At 46.6% G+C, this 21557-nt stretch overlaps 1 long non-coding RNA gene across 2 annotated transcripts; it reads right to left on the bottom strand.

The window, feature by feature from the left end:
- Positions 1–7469: 7469 nt before the first annotated feature.
- Positions 7470–10551, bottom strand: LOC135378504 (uncharacterized). 2 transcript variants are annotated; one of them, XR_010418425.1, is made up of 5 exons: positions 10058–10551; positions 9467–9561; positions 9155–9262; positions 8521–8630; positions 7470–7681 (listed from the first exon to the last, which is right to left on the bottom strand). It is a non-coding gene; the product is annotated as an uncharacterized LOC135378504 (long non-coding RNA). The 2 variants fall into 2 exon arrangements; XR_010418424.1 differs by having other exon boundaries at positions 8521–9262.
- Positions 10552–21557: the final 11006 nt, after the last annotated feature.

Raw genomic sequence — 21557 nt, 5'->3', positions numbered from 1 at the left:
GCTGCAGCGTAGGTGGTGAAAACAGTCCTCTAATCCTAGAGAAATTGACACACACAGTTTTCTCAGCTGAAAGTTTAAATCCATTTGATGAAGACCACTTGGCCATGTTGTTGATGGCCACCTGCATCTGTCGTCCGTATATTGACAGGTTCGTGAAGCAACAAGATATCTGAATGTCATCCACGTACAAGGAGAAAGATATGGAGGGTGGGATGACATTGGTCACAGAGTTGATTTCCACAATAAATAAAGCAACACTGAGAACAGATCCCTGCGGGACACCATTCTCTTGTACGAAGGGGCGGGATAGAGTGGCTCCCAGTCGCACTCTAAAGGATCTGTGCTGGAGGAAGTTTTGAAATGCATCTAAGGAGCCTGCACTCCACGCCAAAAGAGTAAAGATCCTGCAGAATACCGTGTCGCCAGGCGGTGTCATACGCTTTCTCTAAATCAAAGAAAACGGATAAGCAATGTTGTCTTCTGACGAAGTCTTCACGGATACTGGTTTCTAGCCGAACAAGGTGATCCATAGTGGAGCACCCCGTTCGAAAACCACATTGAAATTCAGAAAGGCAATTATTTTCTTCCAGATGATGAACCAGCCGGTTATTGACCATTCGCTCAAACGTCTTCCTAATACAACGCGTAAGGGCGATAGGTCTGTAACTGGCTGGATTCGATGATTCCTTTCTTGGCTTGAGAAGGGGAATGACAGTTGCATTCTTCCATAATAGTGGTAACGTTCCCTCTGCCCAAACGCGGTTAAAGAAAAGGAGCAACAATTTTTTTGAGTCATCAGACAAGTGGCACAGCATAAAGTATGTTTCTCTGTCTGGGCCCGGGGCAGTGGCTTTAGCAGCGAATGGGGATCGCTGAAGCTCCACCATCGTGAACGGCTGATTGTATACGTACTCATCACCACCATGCATTGGAATATTTCGTTTCTCAGCGTTTGTTTTTACCTAAGTAATTCGGGACTGTAATGGGATGAGTCAGAGATGCATTCAAAATATTGTCCGAGCGCATCCGCCTGTTCTTGTAGGCTTCCGCACACCTGCCCCTTGACTTCTAAAAGAGGGATTGTATAACTGCGGTGTTCTCCTCTGATTTTGCGAAGTCTGTCCCACGCTACTTTGGATGGGGTACTGTGAGATAGGGAAGACACGAAGTTGTGCCAAGATGACCGCTTTGCTCGTTTCCGCGTCCATCTGGCCTTGACTCTCGCCTTTTTGGACAAAAGAAGGTTTTCTGATGTGGGGTACCTCCGAAATGTACCCCACGCACAATTTTGAAGTTTACGAGTTTCCTTTCACTCGCTGTTCCACCATGGCTTCGGTCGTTTCGGTAGACGACCGAAAGTCTGGGGAATGGATTGGTTTGCTGCATCGAGGAATGACGTTACATTGTTGGCCTCTTGAATCGTCACCTTTCCACAGGGATTAACGACAGGTCACATTTTTTTAGAGAAACCATTCCAGTCAGCATGTTGGAGCTTCCATCTAGGGGGGCATGCTGCCAGACTATTGAGTGCACACATATATTTCAGGACCACTGGAAAGTGATCACTCCCAGGTGGGTTTTCTTCTACGCTCCATTCTATATCTTGATATAGACATGGACTGCAAAGCGATTAATCTAAGACCGAGAAAGACTGACTTGAACAGTGGACGTACGTCGGTGCTCCTGCATTTAAAAGACAGATGGAAGTTGATATCAAGACCCTTTCCAACATTTTCCCTCGGCTGTCGCTTCTTGCACTGCCCCAAAGCAGACTGTGGGCATTAAAGTCGCTCAGGAGTATAAATGGAGTTGAAAGTTGGCAGATTAGCTGTTCTATATCCCTCTGTGCAAAACTTCCTCCTGGCGGCAAGTAGACCGAGCAGATGGGTGACAATCCTGTCCGGACACATCTGCACGGCTATGGCTTCCAAGTCTGTAACCAAACGGACTTCTTTGGACGGAACAGTTCCTCGTGTGACGATAGCCACACCGCCAGATGCGCGAGTTGCGTCTGTTTGATCTCTTCGGGGTGCATTGTGTCTACGAATTGGAGTTGGTGTGTGTGTGCTTAAATATGTTTCTTGTAGGCAGAAGCATGCAGCATTGTACTTGTCGAAGAGATCGTTAATGTCGTCCAAGTTAGAAAGTAAACTACGACAGCTCCATTGGGGGAAGTGGTTCATAACAGTCACACTAAAAAGGAGGAAGAGGAAGCGCAGCACTTGGTGACACCGACTAGAAAAGACTTGTACCATTTAGGGGGGTTGGACCCTTCGCAGAGGTTGTTTCTGTTGGTCATTCCCTTTGAAACCCCATCCTCGTCCTTTTTCTCGTTTTTGCTTCCCTTGTGAAGGAATGCTGGGGAGGCTCAACGATGACTTCTGCGACATGCAGTCGTCATCGTCGACCTCCATACTTTGGGTGCCGTTTTGAGAAGGGGTTTTTACGACCCCGTTCCAAACTGACTGTGTGCCGTCGACCTTAGAGGAGGCCGTGGCTGTTCCTTTGTGGCCAGTTGAACCACTCGCCTCCGTCACGGCAGAAGACACCGGAGTGTCTCCAGCCTTCTCAGGTTGGGGAGTGTAGAGTGGGGACTCAGAACCCGAAAAACAGGTCTGTGTCTCCACGGACTTCCTCGGTGGCGCCACTCCCCTACGCACCACGTCGGAAAAACTTCCTTTCTTCCTGAACTCGGGCTGTGCTCGTGCAGCTTCGTAGTTTCAGTTTTGTTCTGTTTTTATTCTCAATATTTCTTTTTCTTCTTTCCACCGTGGGCATGACCGAGAATAGACAGGGTGCCCCCCCCCTCCCCCCTCACAGTTAGCACAGTGGAACTCTTTCGTGCACAATTCAGGAGTATGCTCTTTGCCAGCACATCTGGGACACACCAACTGTCCTCGACAGACATGGGAGCTGTGCCCAAACCGCTGGCATTTGAAACAGCGACGAGGATTAGGCATAAATGGTCTGACATGGCAATTGACATAACCGGCTTTGATGGTAGAAGGAAGCGTGTGCAGCTTAAACGACATGATGATGTGCTTTGTCGGGATCTCCTTGCCATCTCTCCGCATAATTATCCGTTTGGCAGAGACGACGCCTTGCTCTTTCAAGCCCTCTTCGATTTCAGCTTCGCTGCACTCGATTAACTCTTCTTCGGAAATGACTCCCTTAACGGTGTTCGGTGGGTTGTAAATGAAACAGGTATGTCCCCGGTGTTCTTTAGAGATTGCAGTGTTGTACTTTGTTGTTTATTGTTAACCTCCACCTGAATGTCTCCAGAGCTTGGTTTCTTCTCCTGAAATTACTTTCCTATTTCATGTTCGAGTGCCCTAGCAACAAGGAAAGGAGATACTTTGGATAGCTGTCTAGCCTCGTCATCTGAGTGGAGAATCAGGAACTTCGCAAACCAGGGTTCTGAACAACTTAGGTCAGAGAAATTCAATGTTCGCTCTTCGGTGCAGCTTATCTTCGGACGCCGATCGGGTTTTTTTTTTTGGTGAGTGTGTCCATAGGAAATAATGAATGACATTCGGTGCAGACGTCCTGCCGTCCACCACGGAGCCCAACCAGGGGACCGCACACCACGCAGTAGCAGGTACCTCTGCATGATACCCTAGTGCAGCTTTCTGGAGAGTGAAAAGGACTGCCCAAGGTTGACCCTTGCCGCCAAAGAAGGTGAAAAGAGAAAGGGAGCAAGGAGGGGAGAAGATAGAGAGAAAGCAATGAAAAGTGGGATGGCGACTAGCTGAATAGTCCTGGCCGGGCCTTCCAGGACCACCCGACTATGGGAAGCAGGGGCCAAAGCTGTGTGTTGCTCTCCCGGAGGGGCCCTAAGGGGTCCTAAACAACCTCCACGTCCACTCAACCGCCAGGATCCCCTTTTCCCCCAGACACGGGAAAGCCACGCACAGCTATACCTAGGGGTCTCCCTCCTGCGGCGACCCAACCGTGAGTGCAGGAGGGGGCTACTGCGGCTGCTGCCGGGCGATGGGGGCGCCAAGTTCCCGACGGCGGGTCTTTGCTGGAGAACAAATCTGCGTTTTCTTGTACGGTATAAGAAAGCTTAATAGAGTGTCTCTGCTCTTCGCATAAGAGGTCATCACAAGCAGTGTCGCGTAAGATAATTGGAGGGCTAGTACCTATTGCGGTGCATTTCGTCCTCTGCTTTTTAAACTGATGTTTATTTTCATCCTGCGGTAACAGAGCTCAAAGTTAATCTGTCTCAGACGTGACTTGGGGGAAATGTGGAAATTGGGAAGGGGGAATGAAGGCCGGGGAGGCCTCAGACTGAAGATTCATAGGGATCAGGGCCCCCATGCAATAAGTCAAAAGGGTGGCGAGAGCGCCCCTGCCCCACCTTCCGTCGGCTCTGGCGTACGCCTATGTGAGGTCTAATGGAACGGAGATTCGCCAAACGAAATCAGCAGTGGAGTGAAGTGATGGAACACTTGGAAACGCAACTGACGGTAGAAAGAGATGCGCGAGAACTGCTGGAACCGATAGTTAAAGAAGAACTTGAGCTGAGACGAAACGCAGAGTAGCAGTTCGAAAGTACGAAGGGAATGCTGAAAGAGATACAGATGTACCAGAGGTCATGGGAACGACGCCATACATCGTCCTTTTCCTTTCCTTTCATAGCTTGTTGCTCATCCAAAAGACGTGGCAATTGACGGTCACGTGCGCCACAATAGCTTGGCGTACTGTACTGCAAAATCATTTGACACATACAAACGCATCCATCACTGGAATAACAGATATAAAAGGCACGTTCTTGCGCAAAGCAAGCAATATACAAGAGCTCTTGCCACGGTAAAAAGAAAAATTAGCTGCACGAGTGCATCACTTCAACCGGGTTCATCCTCCCACCATAGCCCGCGTACGCCGCTATCTCGTGTAAACGAGAACATCTGAATGCGCGGAAGTGTTTCCCACAGCATTAATAGCACGCATCTAAAATACAATAAAAAGTCACCAAATAATTTCACTTCGTTGGAAGAAAGCCAAGTCGAAAAAAACGCCAGAAATTACGACAAACAACAAGGCTGTCGTATATGGGAGCTTGTCGTCTGACGTAGATTCCTGTCGTCTGCCGTTCTGTTGTAGATTCCTGCCGTTCTGTTGTAGATTCCTGCCGTGTACAGTTCTGTTGTCTGGTGTACTTTGTGTCGTATGAGTCTTGCCGTGTTGTTGTGTCATACACATCTTGCATCTGCAGTTGCCGTAATGCTGGTGTCTCAGTAACAGGTGTTGACTACGTATGATTGCATGCAAACGTGCAAGATCAGGGAGAACCTGTGCATGAATAAGGTAGATCTATTTATTATCTCTTCACTTACGAAACTCATACATGCACTGTTCACTGATGCAGGACGTATGGGGCCTCCTCTTACCTGTACGAAAGAAGAAAAAGAGGCTATATCAGTATCACAACATGACCGAATTTGTTAAGCGTCATATTCGTATATCTTTCACATGCCATTCTGTGCATGAAAACTAGGAAAAAAAGCTAGTCCTTGACAATAAACAAGTTTATAAAAATGTGAGAACCTTTCAATCATATCTTACCGTTTTGTCGTGATGCTGGAGAGACTGGGAGTGGAGAGGTGCTCAAACAGGTCTTATCGGAACCTGTCAAAGTAGTTTCTAGTTAATAGAAAACATAATTGGACTTGTAGTTACATTAATGATGCTTCAGCCCCCGTCGAAGTACTTGCAAGAAACATATTTTTTTGTCGATTTCATATTTCTGAAACCCTGAACACTTGTGCTTTGAATTATTACTGTTCAAAAAAATAGTAGCTCACAAGCATTTACTACTTTATAAAAGTGTGATATGCAGCCTACTGCACAAGTTTTTGTTTGTACTATCAGATATTTGTAACTATGTAATTCTTACATCTGATATTTATTGCCAAAGTTGCGACAAATTATTGTCCTGTCAAATTTAGGAGAAATGACATTTCAACACATTTGCACACGTATGCCAGCAGCTTTCTCATTCATAGCTTGAGTATTTAATGCTATTAAGAAAACAAAAATAGGCACGAACAACAGTCATATCTGGTCAACAGCATCCGCTAGAGCGGAGCAACAGTGTGCCATAGTGCATGTATGTACCTCTAGTGCAGGTACACTTAGCTTTGAAAGTTATCTTGATGTTATCTGACAGACAAAGACTGCTAACCATATATATATTCACAAAATTTGCCCAAAAGTGTTCATCCACCACTAAGTGCAACATGCAGGAAGACATCAAAACTGCATCATAAAAATCACTTGTGAATACAAATCACACGTACATTCATAGATAAACTTAAAAACAAACAAGGTGACGCTGCTCTGATACATACGCAAAGTTCCGCTTTCCACTTTGAAAAACTTTTGAAGCGATGGTCTCTTTGTGCACACGATTAAGTTTAACCAGTGTTGCCTGTTCTGTCTGTAAACTTACATGTTTTATTTTTATTTCGAACTCTCGTAGTCTTTGTTCACTGAATTCGCGGAATCCAGGGGCACTAAAAGTATGCGGTCTTCTGCATGCCATCGTGAAGTGCTTGTTTGTCCTGCCTTGCCTAAAAGCCGCAAAGACGACAAGTTTCGACCAGCGAACACTGGTGTACACTGTGCGACATGCGAACTCTGTGACCGTAATTCACTTCTAATCAGTCACTAGAACTAAATACTAAACAAACACTACAAAATAAATGATTTCGTGGCCCAATAGAAGTGCCGGTTCTTACCTTTTTTCCTTCTGCAAGTGGCTCGCGATTCACTTTACGCCCGCTTCAGCGCCGTTCATTCATCCTGCCTTGTTTCTGGAATGTTTTTACGACAAAGACGTAAGAAAACTTATTGAAAATGACCTGTCGAAACCACCTTACTTGTCGTGTAGCATGTGTCGCCTCGTCGCATTCCAAAATGCCCCGATAAACTTTCGTTCGTCGTAGCCATTTATACCGTGGAAGTTCACAATGATATTGCGCTCAACGACATACTTTTCCGATTCGTTCTCACATTGACTAAATAGGAACATACCCAGGGAGCACATGGTGGGCTAGTAAACGTCTAAATGACGTCTAAAAAAAGAGATAAGGAATGTCTATAGAATGTCTAGGCAATTAGACCAAATGTCTAGTATCCGTCCACTAGACGTCAAATAACACGTCTAACGTTACGCCACCTAGCCATCTAGCCCTAGACATCCGATGTCTATGTACCTAGCCGTGATTTAGACATTCTTTTGACCTGGATGTCTGGAACAGGGTCAGACACTTAACCATGTATTAGACATGAAGTCTACAGCTAGACCAATTTTATCCCTCCATTCAGGCGACAGGTCTAGGGTTATACATTTCCTGTACCTTACTTTAGCCACCTTTAGACCTACTTTAGACCATGACTAGTCCTGCTACCGTCCTGGCATGCATTCATGCAGAAATGTGATATAATTGATAGCAACACGGATCTCAGCATAAACATTTATTCGCAGTAAACCACACACAAAGTCTACGGTACAAAACTCTTGTCTAAAATTGGATTGACTTTGCCGCCAAGCAGGCGTCTTGTGTTTTGACTGAGGAGTGTTGAACTGGCAGCAGGGTGTTGATGGCCACCTCATTCCTTTCTTCCAACGAGTGATTGTTGGTGCTGCAGCACTGCCTCCAATGACTCACTGTGGCTAGAAAATAGAACAAAACATGTCAGAAAGCATTATGTAGCCTGCTAGTTCTAACTAGTTTGTTTAGTGGCTATGCACACTCTTTTACGGGATGCTTGTCTGGCCACATAAGAGCAAAAGCTGTATCAACATTGATCTGAGAGACACAGAAAAGAAGCTGCACGTACAAAAATCACAGAACTGTTACAGCTACACAACACAAATTGCAGCAACAGCTGAAAATCTGTTTGCGCGTCACTACCTGATGTGGACGCTAGAACCCTGCACCATCCGCGGATGGAAGCGAATATCAGTAAGATGCTTGCGGATTCGGATGAGAATTTATCACTTTCTGCGGTGTGCGGATCGGATGGCTCGAGGTCGGATGCGGATATACCGCATGCTGTAATTTTTCTACTAGCAATTTATTTGTATTGCGCACCGACAGCGAGCGCATGCCCAGGTTCACCTTTAACCATGCACGGCCAAGACGGGAGAGAAGGCATTTTGGCGTCCACACGAGCACCGGTGAGGAAGCGTTCCAGGAGTCTCTCCATATCGCGTTTGTTGAAAGGTTTACCTTTGCTTGTCGCCATGAGTCCTTCCATGAGAGCATGGAGGCATCCGAAATTATACCAACATTCTTCCGGCTGTGTTTACGCGTCCTTCGAAACTTGCGGATCTAAACGGTTGTGTATGCAACGGTGCGGATCGGATAACGTGTACGCGGATGCTAAAAACCTTATCTGCACAGGGCTCTAGCGGACGCTGCCAGGATCTCAGGGAAATGAGGATGTAACAGCTTTCGCTGTGAAAGTACATCAATGTGACAGGCGTTTTCTCGTGACACACGACCTTACCTGGTCGAGCAGGCGACTGCTAAGCACTCCATGATTGGCGCAGCACTTCCATCACTCCATTACGCTAAAAAAAACATCTGTGCTGCTCTCATAACTTTGGTGCAAAACTTCTGTACAGGATAAAAATAAACACTGTGTATATTATAAAAGACAATACAAAGCAAGAGCTGTATCACCACATCAAATATTATAAGTACGTACAAGTAGTATACAAGTTTATTCACATGACGTCATCCGCAGGAGACCGCCACTGTCGCTAGCAGGCAGATTTGCTGCCATCGGCCCTATTGTAGATTTCAGTCAAGCTGTTACCCATATTATACTCACCGTATATCTGGTGTTTAAAACTTGTTGCTCTGTGATTTGTAGAATGTCTGAGCAATTTCCATATTTTTTGTGTTAATAGTCACCTAAAAAGCATAATGCAGCAAATAAATGCAAGGACTAAACATTGCGGGACCTATAGTATGGCGCTGAGGTGACTTCAGTGAATAAACCTTTTAGGAACTCAAATCTTGCACTATTACCAGATAGCTGTTTGGTGAAGTAAGACGGAATGACATAGTCACGCTGTTCTCCATACAATACCAAGGATGTCTCAAAACGACCAAGCACAAAAATACTAGTTTTGTACCATTTGATGAATATTTTGTCTGCTGCCCACACAGGTTGTGCGGTTCCTTAGCAAGCTTCTGGCAGTCGTTTCTTCTACATCGCACTTCCCTGCTGACTTTCACAGCATCTGAAAAAAAGTTCGATTTCGTTAACCACAAGACAACCATGTAAATGGAAAGCAGTTAGAGTCTTCCACCAACTATATTTGCAATACTTTGTTGACAAAAAATTTAAAGAGGCACCCTCCAGAGTAAGATTAGGGGGCACATCGAACATCAGGAACATTGGAGGGCAACACAGTCACACGTCAGTGACAACTGCTTCCCCTCACCTCACAGGGAACTGTTAAGCTTATGTGCAAACAGCTGTTTCGTAGGGTAGGTTACCACTATTTTCATATCCACCGATGCAAGATAGTCCAAGCACCTATAAAAAGAAAAACCCAGTTGCTATGAAACCATGATATGCAAACAAAAGTACTTGCGCAAAATTTTCAGTGTGTAGTTTCACTACCAGCGAAAAATGGAACAACCGAAGTCGGGCTGACATGACAATGAACTAACCAGCATTTATGTTCCGGCATGTCCGCCCTACGAACCGTAACTATCGACTTTCGTTTACTCAAGACTTCAACAGTCATCGAAAACTAGTTAATCTCGATGGTTAATTAGTGATACCGTATTTGTTTTAGCACAAAGACGAACCAAGGCACTTAATGAAACGTTGTACTGCCGAACATACAACGTTAATCACTACTTTGAATGCAAGTGCAGTCAGGTCAACCCACACTTCCAATATGCTTCAATCGGTGATACGAAGCCGAAATAAAGGAAACGATATTCCAATATTATGCCACGCATCTCTACTACATGCGATTTGGTGCACAGAAACAGGCACATACTTTAATGAAGGGTGAACTCACCCCTTAAACTTGAAAGCCAGAGAACAAAGAAACGTTGTCCACCACAGTACTCTGGGAGCTCTGCTGCGCTCAACAGTTTTTATCACTGGACAGCACGGCGTACGTTCTCGCTATGCTCAGAAATTGCAAGACAAAACGCGCGGGAGATTAGAACTTCGAAAGATTTTCGTATAACAACCAGTGGAATGCAGCCGCAAAGACACCAACTGCTACCCGTTGCGCGTCCGGAAAGTTTGAAGTTTCAACCGTTGAAACTGAACTGGTTCGAACTGGTTGGATGGATGGATGATGGATGGTGATTGGGTAGACGGGCAGGCGTCATTGCCATTGCTTTAGCTCGTGCTTATTGAGTACTTATTTTTTGTAATATCTTTAATTCCCGTGGCCGTTCATTATAATTGGGTGGTGGAGGTTAAATGTTAAATAACACATATGCCAATCCAGCGGAAGTTACACCAACATCATTATCATTATGCAATCGCCATCGTTGTTGCAGCGACGAGTGTCGTATTTTGTGATGTATGTGTTGAAAATCGCTGTTCTTTTTGCAAACATTTTATCAGTGCCTTTGCTACTGAGCTACAGGTGTGCCTAATATGTAGCACATTGCCTGTTCAGTGGTTTCAAAGAGATACCATGGGCAGTTTCAAGATTTTTTTAAGGGTTCTGAAATCCCTAAGTCACGTCAGATTCCATTTTACTGCTGCAGCTGTGTAGCTTGTGGGAAAATGTTATGTGCAGTAAACAAACATCTGCTATCTGCTGCCCACAGTACGTGCAAAGTGCTGCTGTGTTTGTGGAGCTATGGTTTAGAGTGCTGCGCTGCACGATTCGTCGGCGTCGTCGACTTTTTTATTGACGTTTCAGTGATTCAATAATTTAGTTGCTGATTTCTTTAAGTTGGTGTAGCAGTTGGTGCTAAGGTGTTGGTGCAGGGGAGTTACTTCGTACAGAATTTACATTTACCAGCAACGGTAACGCCATCAGGAACGCTAGTTCAAAAAACATTGCCCCGAACAAATGCGGGCTTCCGTTAAGAAAAAAAGATATATATTCAGTAAAATAAAATATTACTTCACAGCACTTAGATTCTGGTAATGACTTCTAGTTGTGGATGCTGTCAGTGTATATGCATGTCAGTGAGCGAAAAACACTCGGATCATCATATGTATGGACATTATTTAAATTATCTACATACCTCAGTCAGACTGCCTTCATTTGACTGATCTTTTGTTACAATATATGGGCATACAGCTCACATAACATGAAAGACTACATACTATCCATTTGGTCATAATATAATTGGACAAAGTCAATGTGGTCCATTCCTTGCATAGTTTCTGAAGGTTGTTGCAGAGTCCAGTTTTATTACCTCAGTATGATCATTTGCAAACAGATTGTACTTGCTGCTCCACACACGTGTGATGGAAAGTAAGAGAATAAGGAATTTCCTTCATGTATGAGGATCATCCAACAAAAGTTCCTCTGCTGTGATCAAAATAATAACCTATAGCACAACATTGAAAAAATTTATGTACAGATTAGAGCTCAACGTTACTCCCTAACACAGTCACCTTATTTAGCTGTATATTTTTGAAACTGTGAGGCATTCACTTTGCATTTCACCTGATCAATTTGTGTTTCATGATCACTTGCGAATTTCGGGACTGCCGAGGGGTGCTTTGAGAGGAAGATGGAACAGCAGATTGGGCAAATTTTCATTGAAGTAGGAATCATCACCTTGAGCACGAGGAGAACGAAGTACACAGGAAGCCCACGAAAAGGAAACTCACGTTTGTGTGTCTCCTGTATACTTCATTCTCCTCATGCTCAAGGTGATGCTTCCTATTTCAACGTTGTACCCGCTCGCTTGTGTACTTTTTCTCTCTTTGGCAAATTTCCAGATGAATTTCTGGAACAAATCCCGAGTCTTTCAAGACGAGTGCAGACAGCGTTGACGTGGTTGTACTACACCCTTCCAAGTCCTGTGCATTTTTGTTTCATTGTAGTTTGACGCTTTCCCAGGATCTCGCAGTACATCTGCATTTACTGTCATTGTGCATGTGAGATAATCTACAAGTTGCACACAATGATAGTCCTAAAACATTGTCGGCATAGCCTTTCCAGACGAAAACGCGAGTTTGACCTCCTTCAGAATGCTTTCACCGGGCACCCACCATGACTTCCTATGGTATTTTGTCTCAGCACTTGCATAATGCATCCAGGTTTCATTAATAAAAATTGTTCCAAGAAATTCATCTTGACCGTCTTGATACCATTGAAGGAAAATGCAAGCTGCATTCATTCGTTGCTCTTTACAAATGTTACCGAGCAAAATGTGGCCCCCATCTCGCATAACTTTCGTTGACCATGCTGAAGGAAATTCGTTCTCATTAGTATCAGAGTGCAGTACCAGTGACCCGCCAGTCTCCGTTAACAATTCTCTGAATTTCAGAAAAGAAACGTCGTTTCGTGGTGTTATAGCTGATCTCCCACTGTACTGTTCATTGTGCAGATTTTCACGACCCCGTATAGAGGACACACCATTTCAATGCCTGTAAAGTGTTTTGTATAAACAGGTGTTAACTCTCAGTGGATATTCTCTAAAGTACTCTTTCACTCTTTTATTCTTTAACGAAAAGTAGGATAACTCTTCCGTACTAGGATAGTCAGACGTACTCGGAAATATTACATCCATGCTTGAATGCCTGACACATTAGGTGAACGACACTCCATTAACCAACATCTGCAGTGCCGGGATGTCACACCCAACTACTACACCATCCAGTTTGTCCTAGTGGTGTTTCCTTTGAATAACAAATATCGGGAAACTTATTTTTGGATGGCCCTCCTAATTCCAGTTCTCTTTCTGCATTTGGCTACATTTTTTAGATTTCTTGTGACGACTCTTGTGGACAAATACCAGCATGGAAGACTTAATAACAATTGGGGTTTACATTGCGAGACAACTGAGATCATGAGCGACGCCACAGCAGTCGGTCTGTGGATTGCCCACCTGAGTGTCCTTAAATGTGCAATGAAAGCTCACCACACAACACACCGTATTTAATGTCCCTTGTGGAAGATGGCATGTCTAAGCAACCTGTATCCTGGCACTAAGTTGCTGCTGTTTTTGGCCGGGTTCGAACCAGCGATCTAGGGATCAGAAGGCGAACAGACTCACTCACCAGGGCCGGTTCACAGACAACTTGAACACCACAATTATGTTAACTCTGCCATCAAGTATTTCAGTTTCCTGCATATGTTTTGTAACAATTGAACTTCAGTTTTGTAAGCCTGAAAGCTAAGCTTAGAACCACCTCTTATAATATAGTGACTGTATTTGATGTGTGAATGTGTTCAGACCTCTTAAAAAGCTAATAAAACAAAAATCTTGATGATTTCTAATATGTGGTACATACAAGGCCAGCTACAAGACGTCTACAATTAGACGTCAATTACTAAATGTCTACAAGATGTCTAGTAAATCACTAATTTTAGACGTCTAAATAATGGTAAGACTTTTAGACGTCTAGTCAACGTCTAGTTTGGGCACTATCCCTAAAGTCTAGGGCTAGAACAGGTCTGGACGTCTAGTTGACTACCATGTGTTCCCTGGGTAACAGCAAACTTTTCAACGAAGCGAACCGCACCGAACGGCACAAATAAGAATGACGCCCTCATGTTCAGAAACTGCCGGCCGGCCCAGAAACAGAATCAGGGTCAGGCCTAGAGCACTGCACGGGCCGACTTTTCCGGGCCCGACCCGGCCCGGGCGCATCGAAAAATGGCCCGGCCCGACCCGGGCCCGGACCTTCATATTTTTATGCGGCCCGGCCCGGCCCGGTGACCCAGTGACTAGAGCCCGGCCCGGCCCGGCCCGGTGACCCGGCGAGTAGATCCCGGCCTAGTATTTCCAGCCGCGACGTACGCGTTTCTGGCGATTATCAAACAAATTTATAAGTAAATTTATAAGGAGAGAAGACAAACATACAAGTGATGGCGGTTTAACACCGTAACCGCACGAGACCAAATTAAATCCAGAACGCACGGGGCGTTATCGTTACACTGTCAAGATTTTGCGGAGATAGAGCATGCTGTCGACAAACTGCTTCTCCCAGTCCCTATCCCTCTCACCAAGCTTTGCCAAAGTGATTGTGAAATATGTGAGGAGCAATGTAAAGTGGCTTGGAGGATGTTCTAGAGGGTCGAATCATATGCATAATGCAGTACCCTTTGCTTGTCTTTGCAAAATATGCACAGGAATGACGCAAGCGCATGATGATATGAACTAATGCATCTCCAATGTGTGGAATTAGCTGCGTGGCCCGGCCGGGCCTGACTCTCGGGAACATATTTGTCGGCCCGGGCCCGGCCCGGCCCGCGGTGGTGGCGTATTTTAACGGCCTGGGCCCGGCCCGGCCCGCGGTGCTGGCGTATTTTGTCGGCCCGGGCTCGGCCCGGCCCGGAGCACACAGCCAAAAACAAGCCCAGCCCGGCCCGCGGGCCGGGTCGGGCCCGGGCCCGTGCAGTGCTCTAGTCAGGCCTACTACGTGTGTAGGTGGCGGGCTATGTTAGTCGTCATAGGAGGCCACACGGAGAGGAAATATGCATTACGAATTAATGTGCGCGTGAGACGTAAAAAGGACCAGTACATTAAACTAATAAGAATTAAATTCCTACAAACTTTTTTAGCAAATAACGAATGAGATTTTGGAAAATTTCTTACGTCCATCGTGCTATTTTCAGGAAAACCAAGTGTCAAGTTTTCCTTGTTTCGTTGTACTTAAAAAGTAACTGTTCTTTTTGCTAACGTTTCTTGCTCACATTTTTTTTCTTTTTTCTCTACATTTCTTGGTTGGCTGTCTTAGAACATGGCGAGAGTAACGCGCACGAAATGCGATAAGTGTATCGTCGTATCGGCGGAGCTGTTTTTGGCGCTGGGTACTCGCTGTCTTTGTCCTTTTTTCATTTGTTTTTTGTAGTGTAGTCAGGCATAGATGTAGTGAACTTCATTTGGTAAGAGAGGATGCTAGCGAGCCTGCGCTCTCAAACCATTGTCGGAAACTATGCGGTTACCGGCACCCGTAGCAGGGCACCAGCGAACAAATGTGACAACACGACCAAGCTACCAATAATAACAGTCTAACAACATCGATAATAATATAATGACAGCGATAATAACCGCAACAGCTGTACGCATCGTGATCTTTTTCCCTTTTCTTGTTTTCTTTATTAGGTGCCACTTTCCCATGTTGTTTATCGCACGACCTGTCACCACAGCGAGATCGACTCTCTGCAGTGTCGGGGAACATGTCTGTCGTACGACAAAGCTGCTTGTTGTACAGTATCCATCCTTGTCGTTACTGCAGACTCTTTTGTAGTTACAACAAAACTGCCTGTTGTAACCTCCTATTCCCCCCTCCATTCTGTCGTGACGACAAACGTGCACGTCACACGACACTGCTTGTCGTTACGACTGGCGCTCCTGTCGTAACTACATCCTTTTTTGTAGTTACGACAAAAGTCCTGTCATGACGGCAGAAATTTCTGTAGTGACGACAGAACTGCGTGTTGTACGACACAAAATCCTGTTGTCACGACAGAAATTTCTGTCGTGTTCTTCGATCGGGAGGGCCAAAAATAACACAAACATGTGTTTGCAAACATACTCTAAAAGTCGGGAGACGACATAACTGGGCAAAGAAAGGAGAGAAACTGCGACTTAACTTAACAAACTAACAAGGTTTACTCAGGCGTTCCGTCTGCCACGCGACGAACATCACCAGTGCAAAACTGAATCTGAACTTAAACAACAGGTCTGTAGAGGAGGTGTTGTTCGTCTACATGAGTCCTGACCGGCGATGATGGAATGTCCCAGCCGCAGATGGTCGGGCCTCATGCTAGGACGGTGCCGGTAGAACTGCCGTGCCAGCGCTGTAGCGCGTGGCAGCAGAGGCACGTCTTCGTCATCACACACAGGCTGCCACAGATTCTATGTCGGTGACCAAACGAACCAGACAATCACCGGTGTGTTCACCGTCCTGGACTTACGTCGCGGAGGCTACCAGCATACAAGCGGTACTACCTTCTACCCATTTATGGAGTGGACGACGCCGGAAACGGAGCAGAACCGGACTGGTGAGGAGACCCAGGATTCCGGAGCTGGAGAATCTACGTCCGTTGAGCTATTTTCCGGAGCAGAACACCTAACAGCGACGGTCGTACCCGCTGTTTCGGAGGACGTCCTGAAACGATTTCCAGGAAGCCCAGACCAGCGACGCATGCTCGCTAAAGCATTGCGGCCATTCTCCTGTATGTTCACAGAGAGACCAGGTCTAACCCATGCATTGGAGCACCGGATAGAAACCGGCGACGCAAGGCCCTGGCGATGTAATCCTCGGCCTTTGAGTGTGCATAAGCGCAAGCTCCTCGATGCTGCGCTGGATGAAATGATCGAGACCGGTGCTGTGAGACCTTCTCGCAGCCCTTGGGCTTTTCCGGTGGTTCTTGCGCCGAAAAAGGATGGAACGGCAATGTTGTGCGTAGATACCGCCGACTGAACGAGGTGACGGTAAGAGATTCATACCCTTTTCCCTCGATAGACTCGATTATGTATTCGTTGGGATCCGCCCACGTGTTTACAACTTTGGACTGCAGTAGAGGATTCCTGCAGATTCCGATAGCACCGGATGATGTTGAGAAAACAGCATTTACCTGTCACAGGGGATTATTTGAATTTGTCCGACTGCCCTTTGGACTGTCAAATTCCCCCGCTAGTTTTCAGCGAGTGATGGACGAGGTGCTTGGCGATGCGAAAAACAATTTCGCTATGGCGTACATGGATGACGTAGTAATTTTTTCATGTACATTCCAGGAACACCTTTCTCATTTGAAAGTGGTGTTAAGACGCATGCAGGCTGCAGGATTGACTGTCAGTCCCCGCAAGATGCGGTTGGCGACCAACAGCATCGATCTCCTCGGGTTCAAGGTGGAGTCCGGCACGGTCAGGCCGAACGAGGACAAGCTAAAGGCTATCCTTGAGTACCCCCGCCCGACGGATGTGAAAAGCTTGCAGCGCTTCCTCGGTATGATTGGCTTTTATAGACAGTTTATACCGCGATGCGCAGACCTAACGCAACCGCTAACTTGGCTTTTGCGGAAGGGAGCATGATGGTCGTGGGGTCAAGCGCAGGGACAGGCGTTTACCTCTCTCGCTAAAGCGATTGCGGAAACTACCCGCTTGTATCTCCCGGACCTCAATCGCCCATTTGTACTTCAAACAGATGCGAGCGATTACGGCCTTGGTGCAGTCTTGTTACAAGAGCATCACGGTGAACTCCAGCCCGTGGCATTTGCAAGACGTACGCTGACGCCTCCCGAACGCAATTATAGCGTGACGGAGAAGGAGCGCCTAGCAATCATGTTCGCACTACATAAGTTCGACATGTATTTGGATGGTGCGAAATTCACTATTCAAACTGACCATCAGGCACTGTCCTGGTTAAAGCGGTTGAAAAACCCAGCCGGACGGCTCGCACGTTGGAGTTTAACGTTGCAGCGATATGACTTCTCGGTGGAATACCGGAAGGAAACCTCAATTAAGGTGGCAGACGCGCTATCTCGAGCACCGTTGCCCCTTGAGGACGTCGTTATTCCGCAGGAGCTTGTGGCCGCGGTTAACCGGACCGTCACGGAGGAGGAGCTCTCGTGGGGACAGATTGTAAGCAGGAACGACATCCTGGAAGCACAGAGGACCGACGGCCTTTGTCAGCGTGTGTCAAGGTGGCTGGAAACGTCAAACCTGGAAGGCACAGAAGGCGCTGAGGAGAGGTACGACTCCTATCAGCTGAGTGAGGATGGTTTCCTGGTCCGGTACATTCCCCAGGCGGACGACGAGGAGGTTGGTGATAGCCCCTTTCGGATCGTAGTTCCAAGGAAGCTACGTAAGTCATTCCTCAAATACTTCCATGATTCTGCATTGTCGGGTCACGGTAGCGGCAGCAAGACTTATTCTAAGTTGCGTCGTATCGCGACTTGGCCAGGCATGAGACAGGATGTTTTGCGGTATACCCGCAGCTGTCCGATATGTCAGAAGTCTAAGCCGCGTGGAGGGCAGCCTCCCGGCTTGCTGCAACCGATTGTTAGCCAGAAACCTTGGCAGATAGTCGCATGTGACGTAATGGGTCCTTATCCCAGAAGTCCCCGTGGTAACCAGTATCTGTTAGTTGTTACAGATCACTTCACGAAGTGGGTTGAGCTTTACCCGCTGCGGACGTTGGTGTCCGCTCGGATCTGGGACAGACTGCTGGACGTTTTTTTCCCGGTTTGGATTCCCGGACCAGCTCATCACGGATAACGCCTCGTACTTTACAAGTAAGGTGTTTGTCGATAGTTGCTCTGCCTTGAGCATACGTCACGTAAAGACGTCCCCTTATCACCCTCAGGCGAACATAACTGAGCGGGTTAATCGCAACATCAAGATGGTGTTGGTATCTTTTACCGAAAGGCATAAAGATTGGGACGCCCGTCTTACGGAGCTTGGCTTTGCCACTCGTACTACGGAAAATAGGTCGACAGGATTTACCCCGGCTTATTTTAATTTCGGACGGGAAATTGTGTTCCCTCTGGAAAACACGCTGCGAACACGGCACGCACAGCCTAGTCGTTCGTACGCGAAGTATGCTAATGATCTTCGCGATAGAATTTCGACTGCCATTCGTTTGGCACGAGAGAGTCTTGAGGTCGCAAGACTGGAGCAGTCTCTCCAGTACAACAAAGGTCGGCGCCAGGTCATTTACCGCGTTGGAGATCTGGTACTAAGGCAAACACACTCTTTACTCAGTGACAAGGGCACCACTTACATATCATGTGTCGCGGATCCTCCGTTCCGCTCCAAATCCCGTTGCTTACCTTGACAGCTGTCGGCAGAAACATTCCTCTCTCCCCCCATCGCGCGGCGCTTTTATCTCCCTCGATAAGCAGCGACTGCATCATGGGCGAACTGCAGCGCCCCACAAGGCCTCAAGGGGCATCCGGTCCAGGGCTCTACAAACTGTGCTAAGCTAGCACGCCTGCACCTCATCTCAACGGCAGGGACTTCAGCATAGAGAAGGTCTTAGGCGTATGGGACGCTAAGTACAGGGACGCGGCCTCCAAAGCCCTTGTCAATTTCATTGTGAAATCTGGACTAGAAACTCTATACTATGATCCTTTGATGTGAACGGCGCGCTCGGTTCTGCGTGGTCGCGGTCGTGGCGCTCGTACTTTTTTTGTAATTTGCTCATAATTTTTTGCGGTGCGCTCGTACTTCCTCTTTTTTTTTTTGTAGCAGAATTCCCTTGCGGAAGTCAACCTCCCCTTTTTATTTGTTCCACCAACTAACCCACCCCGGGGCATCCTGGAGAAAAGGCGATGATAGGTAGCATCATCGAGGTGGTGCTCGTTGGTTGACCGCCTACGTAATTTAAAGAAGGACCACCTAGATGATGCTACCTATCGTCGCCTTTTCTCCTCAGACGGGGCCACCACCAAGCTCTACGGTCTCCCCAAGATACACAAGCCAGGATGCCCCTTGAGGCCTATTGTTTCGTTAATTGGGTAACCGACATACAACCTATCCAAATACTTGGTGGAACTCATAGCTCCGGTCACCGGTAGCAACAGCCTGACGGTTCGCAACTCGAACGGAGACTTGGTCCGGAGGCAAGTTCATAACGAAAATGAGGCTATGGTATACTTTGATGTGATGTCTCTGTTCACCAACGTTTCTAAAGATCCCGCAGTACAGGTGGCTGAGGCACGACTACGCCAGGACAGCCTGGCGGCTCGAACATCGCTCACAGTTGGAGAAGTGGTTATTCTTTTGAGGTTTTGCCTCAATCAGATCGAAGGTTGCCCGATGGGTAGCCCCGTGTCAGTCACTTTAGCTAATCTTGCCATGGAGCATATTGAAGAAACTGCCATGCAACGATTTTGTCACCGGGTCAAGTTCGACGTTGACGACACGTTCGTGATTCTCAACAGTGACCACATTGGTGAGTTCCACTCGTTTCTAAACAGCATTGCGCCATCGATCAAGTTTACTTACGAGATGGAACAAAATGGCAAGCTTCCGTTCTTGGATGTGTGTGCGCGCCGGTGTAGCTTGGGAGGCATTTTCCTTGGTTTGGACTCACACCACCCAACGGAGCCCGAATTTCTTTTCTCATTCCGTGTTAGCGCAACTGTGGCAACTGTGGCTATGAGCGACTGTGGCTATGAACGAAGCAACTGTGGCTATGAGCGGCGTACAGACGTCGTCAGATGGAGAGAGGACAGCAGCAAGGAGTGGGGGACAGGGGGGTTAGTATGCGTCCTGGGCCGACTTCAGGGGAAACTGTGCCGACATTCGTCTGGAAATTCTTCGGAAAACCCAGGGAAAACCTCAGACAGCAAAACCGGTGACAGGATTCCAACCCGTGTCGCCTCCCAGTGTCGGCGTGGAAAGCGATAATCTTAACCACTATAGCCATAAATGGTATAGTGTGCTAAAGAGGACACCGAGCGCTGAATGAAAGCTTAGATGCGGAGTGCCCTGGGTGTTTCAGGATACAGACTTGGACCTATGTTGTAGGAAGAGAAATCGCTAAAAAAATAAAAAATAAGGGAGTCAGGGTGACTCCCTTTGGGGGAGTCAAACCCTGCCACATATATACCCCCCTCCTGGAGTCACTATGACTCCATCAAGGCAGGGTGATCATTTAATGCCATCAAGGGGAGTCATTTGACTCCCACTTCCATGGATTTGTTTTGACTCCTACCGGCATCAAGCGACCCCATGGGGAGAGTCACTTGATGCCCTCGGAAGTGGGGGACCTTCCACCCCCACACAAAAAAAAAATGCGCCAGAACGCAGCACTGCTGCAATAAATTGTTTACCTGCAGTAGTCGCTACCTGCACCAGTTCTTGACCAGAACCTACAAATATAAATTCCGTTTGGTCACTTACATCAAGGTGTACTGGCAGTTTGAACATCCAGCAGAAATACATAATTCGTTGCATATGGTAGTCACCATTTTTGACAAGCTACTGAATGGTCCCAGACTATAGGCTTAAGATAAGAGATTTTTATAGCTTTAACAATCAGCACTCCTTTGAGACAAGATAGCAGCAATATGCCAAGTGACTAAGTTACATACGCTTTGCTCTTTAAATTGAAACACCTGAACCACCTTCTCAACTTTGATGTTGTTCACAGTCCTGCACAAATCTTATTATCCACATCGATTAAGAACTAGCACTTGCTGAGCGTAGTGGATATTGACTGTCCTATACTTCTTGAAGCTAGTTTCATCCAGTTGGAATGAACAGCTTGTTTTTTCTTCTTTCTTTTTTACGGCGAGTTGAAAACGTCACCTACAAGGTGGTGTCTGCAAAAACCGACCAGCCAGATATTTCCTGTACTGCAGATACGGAAATGGTACCTGTGGATTTCCGAAATGAGAGAGACCGAATTCT

This window comes from Ornithodoros turicata, chromosome 1, assembly GCF_037126465.1.
Source record: "Ornithodoros turicata isolate Travis chromosome 1, ASM3712646v1, whole genome shotgun sequence".
Taxonomy (NCBI): Eukaryota; Metazoa; Arthropoda; class Arachnida; order Ixodida; family Argasidae; genus Ornithodoros; species Ornithodoros turicata.
The sequence above is the reverse complement of the archived record's forward strand: the minus strand, read 5'-3'. Positions and strand labels throughout refer to the sequence as shown.